The sequence below is a fragment of the Tupaia chinensis genome, unplaced genomic scaffold (genome assembly GCF_000334495.1).
Source record: "Tupaia chinensis unplaced genomic scaffold, TupChi_1.0 Scaffold144276_1, whole genome shotgun sequence".
Taxonomy (NCBI): Eukaryota; Metazoa; Chordata; class Mammalia; order Scandentia; family Tupaiidae; genus Tupaia; species Tupaia belangeri.
The window spans coordinates 5,966,554-5,973,334 of NW_006204133.1; the positions used below are offsets into that span (position 1 = coordinate 5,966,554).

Sequence of the window (6,781 nt, forward strand, 5' to 3'; positions counted from 1 at the left end):
CACTGTAGGGCGCGTGCGCTCGCCAGACAGACAGAGAGAGACATAGAGACAGAAAGCAAGAAATCACCCCCCAGAGGGGATGGTCATGCCGCAATCCCTTCTCCTCCATTCTCCTCTCAGGATCTTGGGCACGCACGCACACGCGCCCAGCGTGAGTTCTAAGCCACTGGGTCCGGGACGCGAACCGTGGTCGACTACGTGGGAGTCCAGCGACATAGCCATTACGCTAACTGCTGGTTCCCTACGGCAGGTGTGTTTTCATGCCGCGGTGTTACCGAGCAGATTCAGGAGCCGGTTGCTGCTGAGTCAGTGGGAAGTCACTGTCATGGGACTGTGATGTCCTCTTCACGGAGCATTGGAGGCCTAGAGCTGAGAGAGCAGTGAGGGTGAAGCTTTCACCAAACAGAATGAACTTAAAAGAGGGCCAGGAAAATGCTGGGGAAGCATGGGTGGTGGCATATTGGCTCCTAGGTGTGGAATCAGTGTAGCAACAACTCCTCAGTCCTCCGCAGTGTGTGTGGGAAAGGGAAGGGCTTTTTTTCACTTGTGAGAGTTTTTATGGAGGTGGAAGGAGTATGAAGATGAGGGCCCCGAGTGTTTACGATAATGGCTGCAAAAACCCAGCGAGACGCATGCTGTCTCACGGCCTCGAATGAACACGGTATGTTGCCTCCTTGTTGTCTCCCTTGCTCCTGAAGAGACATAAGGGGAACATGGACTGTCTGGGTTAACCTACCGGGTAACGAGACAGCTCAGGGTACCGGTAGCTGGTCCCCTCCCATTACTGTGAGAAGCCCTTGAGGAACTGGCCAGTTGGCCAAGTTTGCCAGATATGGAAATCACTAATGACTAAGAGAATGATATGATTTGATGAAGTTTTTTAAAAAAGAATTGATTGTCTTGCGGGTCAGCAGATTGTGTAGTGGTTACGTTGCTGGACTCCCATATACGTGGCTGACCACGGTTTGAGTCTTGAACCTGGTTGGTGGCTTGAAAATCATGCCGGGTGCATGTGTATGCATGCACAAGATCGTGGGAGGAGAATGGAGTTGAGAAGGGAGCTGCGTGGCCATCCCTCTCTTGGGGGGGGGTGATTTCTCACTTTCCCTCTCATTGTCTCTGTCTCTGTCTCTCTCTCTGTTGAGCACACAGGCCCTAAGGCAGAAGCCTCAAAAAAAAAAAAAAGAATTTCTTGTCTTGATGTCTCCCCCCCAACCCCCCCCCCCCTTTTTTTTTTTTTTTTAGAGCAGAGTGAGACATTCTTGTATTCTGGGCTGAAATTCTTAAAGGTTTTCTTGTGGACTTCCTAGTAAAGGCCCTTTGTGTGTCCTGGAGACTCTGAACTCACATGACCAGTGCCAGGCAGTGAATAGCTGCCTAAGCACAGCCGAGGGGGCCAGCCCGTCTTTTTGTTCCTTTCAGCCTTGCTCATGTCCCTCCCCAGCCCATCTCCATTAGCTCTGACCCCCCAAGACAAGCTCTTCTGGAAGCAGAGCTTTACTCCAATTAACGGCTGGCCTAATGCAACTGTCTAAGGAATAGCCACTCCAGAAAATGATACTTTGGGCATCATCTCTGTCTGAGAGATTAAAAGTTTTCGGTGTCTTTCTGTCCTTCCATCTTCCCTTCCTTTGCTCCTCTTACTTAAAAAAAGTTTCTTTTTTTTTTTTGCATTTACAGTTTTCTTAGCTTCTGCTCATATGCTTCTTAAATATCTCCATTAAGGGACTAGCAGATGACATAATGGTTATGTTGCTGGACTCCCATGTAGTCGATCATGGCTTTAATCCCTGACCTGGTGGTTTAAAACTCACACTGGGCACGTGCGTGCGTACCCAAGATCCCAAGAGGAGAATGGAGGAGAAGGGATTGTGGCGTGGCCATCTTCCCTTTCTTCACTGTGAAGTCAGTTTGGTCGTGTGCCTTCTCAGCTCAGATGTTTGCCTTGGATTCACTGTGCTGAGCTGGATCATGTGCCTCAGCTTCTAGACACACAGAGTGTTTTGTGGACTTTGCTGGTCTTGAAGGTTTTGTTTTGTTTGGGCTTTAGGGGGCGGCGCGTGGTGAGGGGAGGCGCGTGGTGAGGGGAGGCAGCTGCGTTGTGTTGATGAAGTTTAAAGTAAGCTCAGTAAAGTGAATACTTTTGAGTCGACAGGTGTGCTGTTTTTCAGCCCATGTTACAGGCAGACTCATGGACAGCACCTGCCTCCTCCTGAGTTAGCTATGTTTCCAGAAGTCACGAAGACACCTGATATTAATGAAATCTTGAGATCCACGTGCTGTTCTCAGGCCCACCTCTACGATTTTGGCATAGGGTGTATTAAGAATCTAATTAAGCCCAGAAAGGCTCTGGAATCTGTGTAGATGCCATACAGTCCAACCTGTTCTTGTTCTGCAGGGAATGCTACTCTTGCTCCATGGGAGCTGCAAAATACTGTTGAAATATTGCTGAAGGTCAGAGGTATTAGTGTTGTTAGTGACAGGACTGAAATTTAGCCTGTCTTCTGGGTTCCACTTCTTCACCACGGGTATGTTTTGTTATCAGAGTAGCCTCCATCGAGGCCAGTGGGTGTTATAGTGGTTAGAGCACTGGACTCCCACATGGCTAACTGTGGCTTGAGTCCCAGATCCCGTGGCTTGAAAATCACTCTGGATATGTGCGCACCGCTCTAAAACCCGGGAGAATGGAGGAGAAGGGATTGCAACGGGGCCACTCCCCGACCCTCACTTTCCCTCTCACTGTCTCTCTGGCAAGCACATGGGCCTATGGCAGAAACCTTTAAAATAAATTAAAGTGATAAAAGGGGCCAACAGGTGGCATATGGGTTAAGGTGCTAGTCTCCCACATGGCCGACTGTGGTTCGAGTCCCAGACCTGGCCGTTTGAAACTCATGCTGGGTATGTGTGTAGGCATGCCCAAAATCCCAGGAGAAAAAGGTTTTGCAGTGTGGCCATCCCTGGGGGGGAGGTGGTTTCTCACTTTCTCTGTCTCTCTAGCGAGTGTATGTGCCCTATAGCAAAAATCTTTTTCTTTAAAAAAAAAAAATAGCATGTTAGTCAACAGAAAAGTGTAATAATAATAAAAATGAATAGCCTCTTTCAATTAGAAATAAATCACTGTACTCTGTTATGAAAAGTTGTCACCTAAACGTTTACTAGGGTCTGTTTTGGGGTAAGACCCTCAACACCACTGTTATGGACTCTTACATTTTTCTTCAAGGGGAGCACTGTACAGGGTTTATTGGACTCCCAAGCTCTCATTCACCTCTTGAGATCGCTTCCAAAGGGTCTGTGTAGCTTTGGAGTAAGGGATAGGCATCAGGAAGAGTGTTTTTCATGTGGAAAGCAAGAGCCTTGGGACTTTGTTTCATACAATTACAGGGCTATTGGAAATGCATTGAGATAATAACAGCTTGACCTGTGGTTTTTGAAATATGACACATTGACTTTCTTTTTTGGGGGAGGGAGAGGTTTTTGCTATAGGGTGCGTGCGCTCACCAGAAAGACAGAGACAGACAGAAAGCAAGAAATCACCCCCCAAGGGGGAATGGCCATGCCACAGTCCCTTCTCCTCTTGGCATTTTGGGCATGCATGAATACGCGCCCGGCGTGAGTTTAAGCCACTGGGTCCGGGACTCAAACCGCGGTCGACTACATGGGAGTTCAGTGACATAGCCATTATGCTAACTGCTGGTCCTGGCACATTGAGTTTCTTTTGGATCATCCTTTGTTGTTACCCCTGGAATAATACTAGTGATAGGTTTCAAAAAATATTATGTATTATCCATATATAATATTTATGTCTCTCCATAAAATTTGAGAACATCTTGCCAGCAAGCAAGTAAATACTTTAGCGAATGGATTGGATCTGCAGAAAAGTTGTCTGCAGTTTGCCGATGGTAAAAAGGAAGACTTGGGCCCAGTCCAAAATTCTTTTCCAGTAAGTCAGACATACTGTAGTAGTGACAGATCATTTCATACAGACTCTGTGGAAACATAAAACTTTTCCAATGGTCTGTCTTCGAGCAGTGAGGATAGTCATCACGCTCTCTATTTGGGGAGGATGATAAATCAGCAGTTATCTATGTGTCAAAGTCACAGTTACAGTAGGTATTTTATATGCTTTATTTCACAAAGGAAGCTACAGAGAGATCTAAGTGCACCTGGGCACGCTGGCCTGGCGTCTTCTCCTCCATTTACGTCTGGCTCGGGTCAGGGCGGGACCAAAGGGCCGTGAGGTGTACGGGGTTCTCCCACGGCTCGTGCTTTCTCCAGCCAGTCTTCCTTGATAACTTAGCCCCAGCTGAACCCATACCATAGCTTTGATCCTTGCCCTCTTGGGGAGGAAGCATGTAGTCTGAAGAAAGGAAACACAAGAAATTTGGCAGTGGTCAGAATACAAGCCTAAGAAATAGTCCGGCTCGCACATGGGCAGCGTGCTCTCGAGTTTAGAAGAAATGGCTGTCTCGGGGGTTTGGCACGGTGGAGAGGATGGCCCTTTGATTTCGGGGTGCGCAGTTTAGTTTCAGCAGACTGTAAACGCGTGTTCAGTTAGGTTAGGCGCCTCTGTGAACCAAGTGTGCTTCCTTTGGTTTCCATGGCCATTTTTTCTCCTAGAAAGAGCTCTTATCTATTTTCCTTTTCTTTAAGGAGTCCCATATGACACCATCTCCTTGGTATTTCCTCTGAGTTGCTGTCTTGAGGTTCCCAGCAGAGAGGAAGGGATTTGTTTGTGAAGGGCATCTGGAGCATTGGAGAAAATTAACTGAGCTTTTTCTTAAATTCATTTTTAAAGTTTTTCTTGGGGGGGGGCAGGATTGAGGCTGTATTTCACTTAACTTTTTAAACTGTTCCCATTTTCCCCTACTAATTAGGTTCTTAAGCAGGCTGGCCGACTGACTGAGACTTACGTGCATCAACCAGAGACGATGTTCTTTTGCAACAATACTGGTGTGAAGACGCAGAGGCAAAATACTGTTTGTTAGAATAATACTGATTTTTTTTTTTAAAGCTCAAAACCAAGTCTCTTAACATGCTAGTGTTTAGATAAAATGACTAGATTGAACCTAAAGAGCCAATTATTTGTCTTGGGAATTTTAAGTCCTTTGGGAACGAAACGTTTAGGCAATAAAAACCAGTTTTAAAGGGAAACATTTGTGTTTTATGAACTGGGGATAGGAGTTAAAGTAATATTGTGGTTGGAGCCAGCAGGTGGCGTAATGGTTAATGTGCTGGACTTTAACATGCCCACAAGGTTTGAGTCCCGAATCCAGCACCTTGAAACTTGTGCTGACTGTGTGCTTGTCCAGAAATCTTAAGAGGAGAGTGGAGGAGAAGGAATGGCCATCCTCCTGGGGACTGATTCCTCAATTTCCCTCTCACTGTCTCTCTCTGTCTCTCCAGCGAGTGCATGTACCCTATAGCCACCCCCCCCCCAAAAAAAAAAAAAGAAGAAGACCTTAGAAAAGTGCTGTTCTGGTAGTGTGGCTCTCCTTTTACTTGGGTTTGGTGTAAATGAAGTCCTTCATGTTTAAGACTGCATAAATAAAGGCATTGGGGTTTGCTGTGGGGTATATGTTTTGCTCTTACGGTTTTTTTCCTTTTAGGATTGTGTAGACAGGGATGCATTGGGCTCTCCCAGTGACTTGTGTGCGGTTTGGCTTGGGTGCAGTTATCTAGCAAACATCGGGCTAGGTTGTCCTGTGTGTCCGGCACCCACAGGAGGAGCTGGGGGTGTAGAAGTGAGCCATCTCACTTTGTAGGCCCGTAATTAAATCACAGTGAGAAGGGGAGCTCTGAGGAGAAAGCAGCTTTGATCTCTCTGCAGCCACGTCTGCCCCCCACCCCAGTTACACGCACCGGGTCGAGTCATAGCAGCTTGTAGTCATAGCAGTTAGACCTGGGGGGACCCTCAGGCCTGAGCCTCTATAGGTCTGTGAACTTGGGCCACTTCATCCCTCCAGTCTGGAAATAGGACCAGGCAGGGCCAAGAGATGCTGCAGTGGTACGTGTGGTACGTGACTGGACCCGTTTGTGAAAGGTCCTGGGTTCGCCCCAGGAACCTCCTTGTACATGTCAGGGATGTGTGCTGTTCCAGCCTCTGAGACCGCAGGTGGATGGTGGTGTGAGGACCCTTTTGAGAAGTGTCTGGACCTCTTGCCTTTTTTCCCTCTTTTTTTGCCTCTCTCATGGAGGAAACAAACTAACTTAAAAAACAAACAAACAAACAAACCATAAGGCCAAGCCGGGCAGGTCATGTGGAGGTTCCGGTGACTGGCTCTCATGTACAGGTTGACTCCTGCACGGTGCCTTGGAAAACATGCTGGGGGTGTGTGCGTGTGTGGCCGCCCGAAATTTCAAGAGAATGGAGGAGACGGGATTGCATTGTTGCCATCCCACCTGGAGGGCGATTTCTCATTCTCTCTCTCTTTGGCTAGTGCATGTGCCCTATAGCATAAAAATTAAATACATAGAAATAAAAAGCTAGGGGCAGGAAGTTCCTCCTTTAGCAGGGTCCAGGGTTGTTCTCAGGACCAGCAAGTTTATAGGTGGAACGTCACTGACTCTAGTTAAGTGGTCAGTGAACGCTGGTGTTAGGCTCCCAGTGATGACCTTTGGCCTCAGGAGTTTGTATCCACATTGAGAGGTGCTTCTTTAAAATGTCCGGGAGACATCCTCACTAAGGGAACGTGGGATCTGGCAGATTGCCACACCTTGATGAGACGCTTCTAGCCAGGCCTGCCTCGCTGCGGCAGGGCGCGCCCGGGCGGGGCAAGCAGCG

The 6,781-nt window shown here is 47.7% G+C and overlaps 1 protein-coding gene across 20 annotated transcripts in view; it reads left to right on the forward strand.

The window, feature by feature from the left end:
• The window catches only part of MAP4K4 (mitogen-activated protein kinase kinase kinase kinase 4), a gene marked incomplete at its 5' end in the record, with an annotated part of 213,826 nt that overhangs the window by 63,609 nt on the left and 143,436 nt on the right, over nt 1–6,781 (forward strand).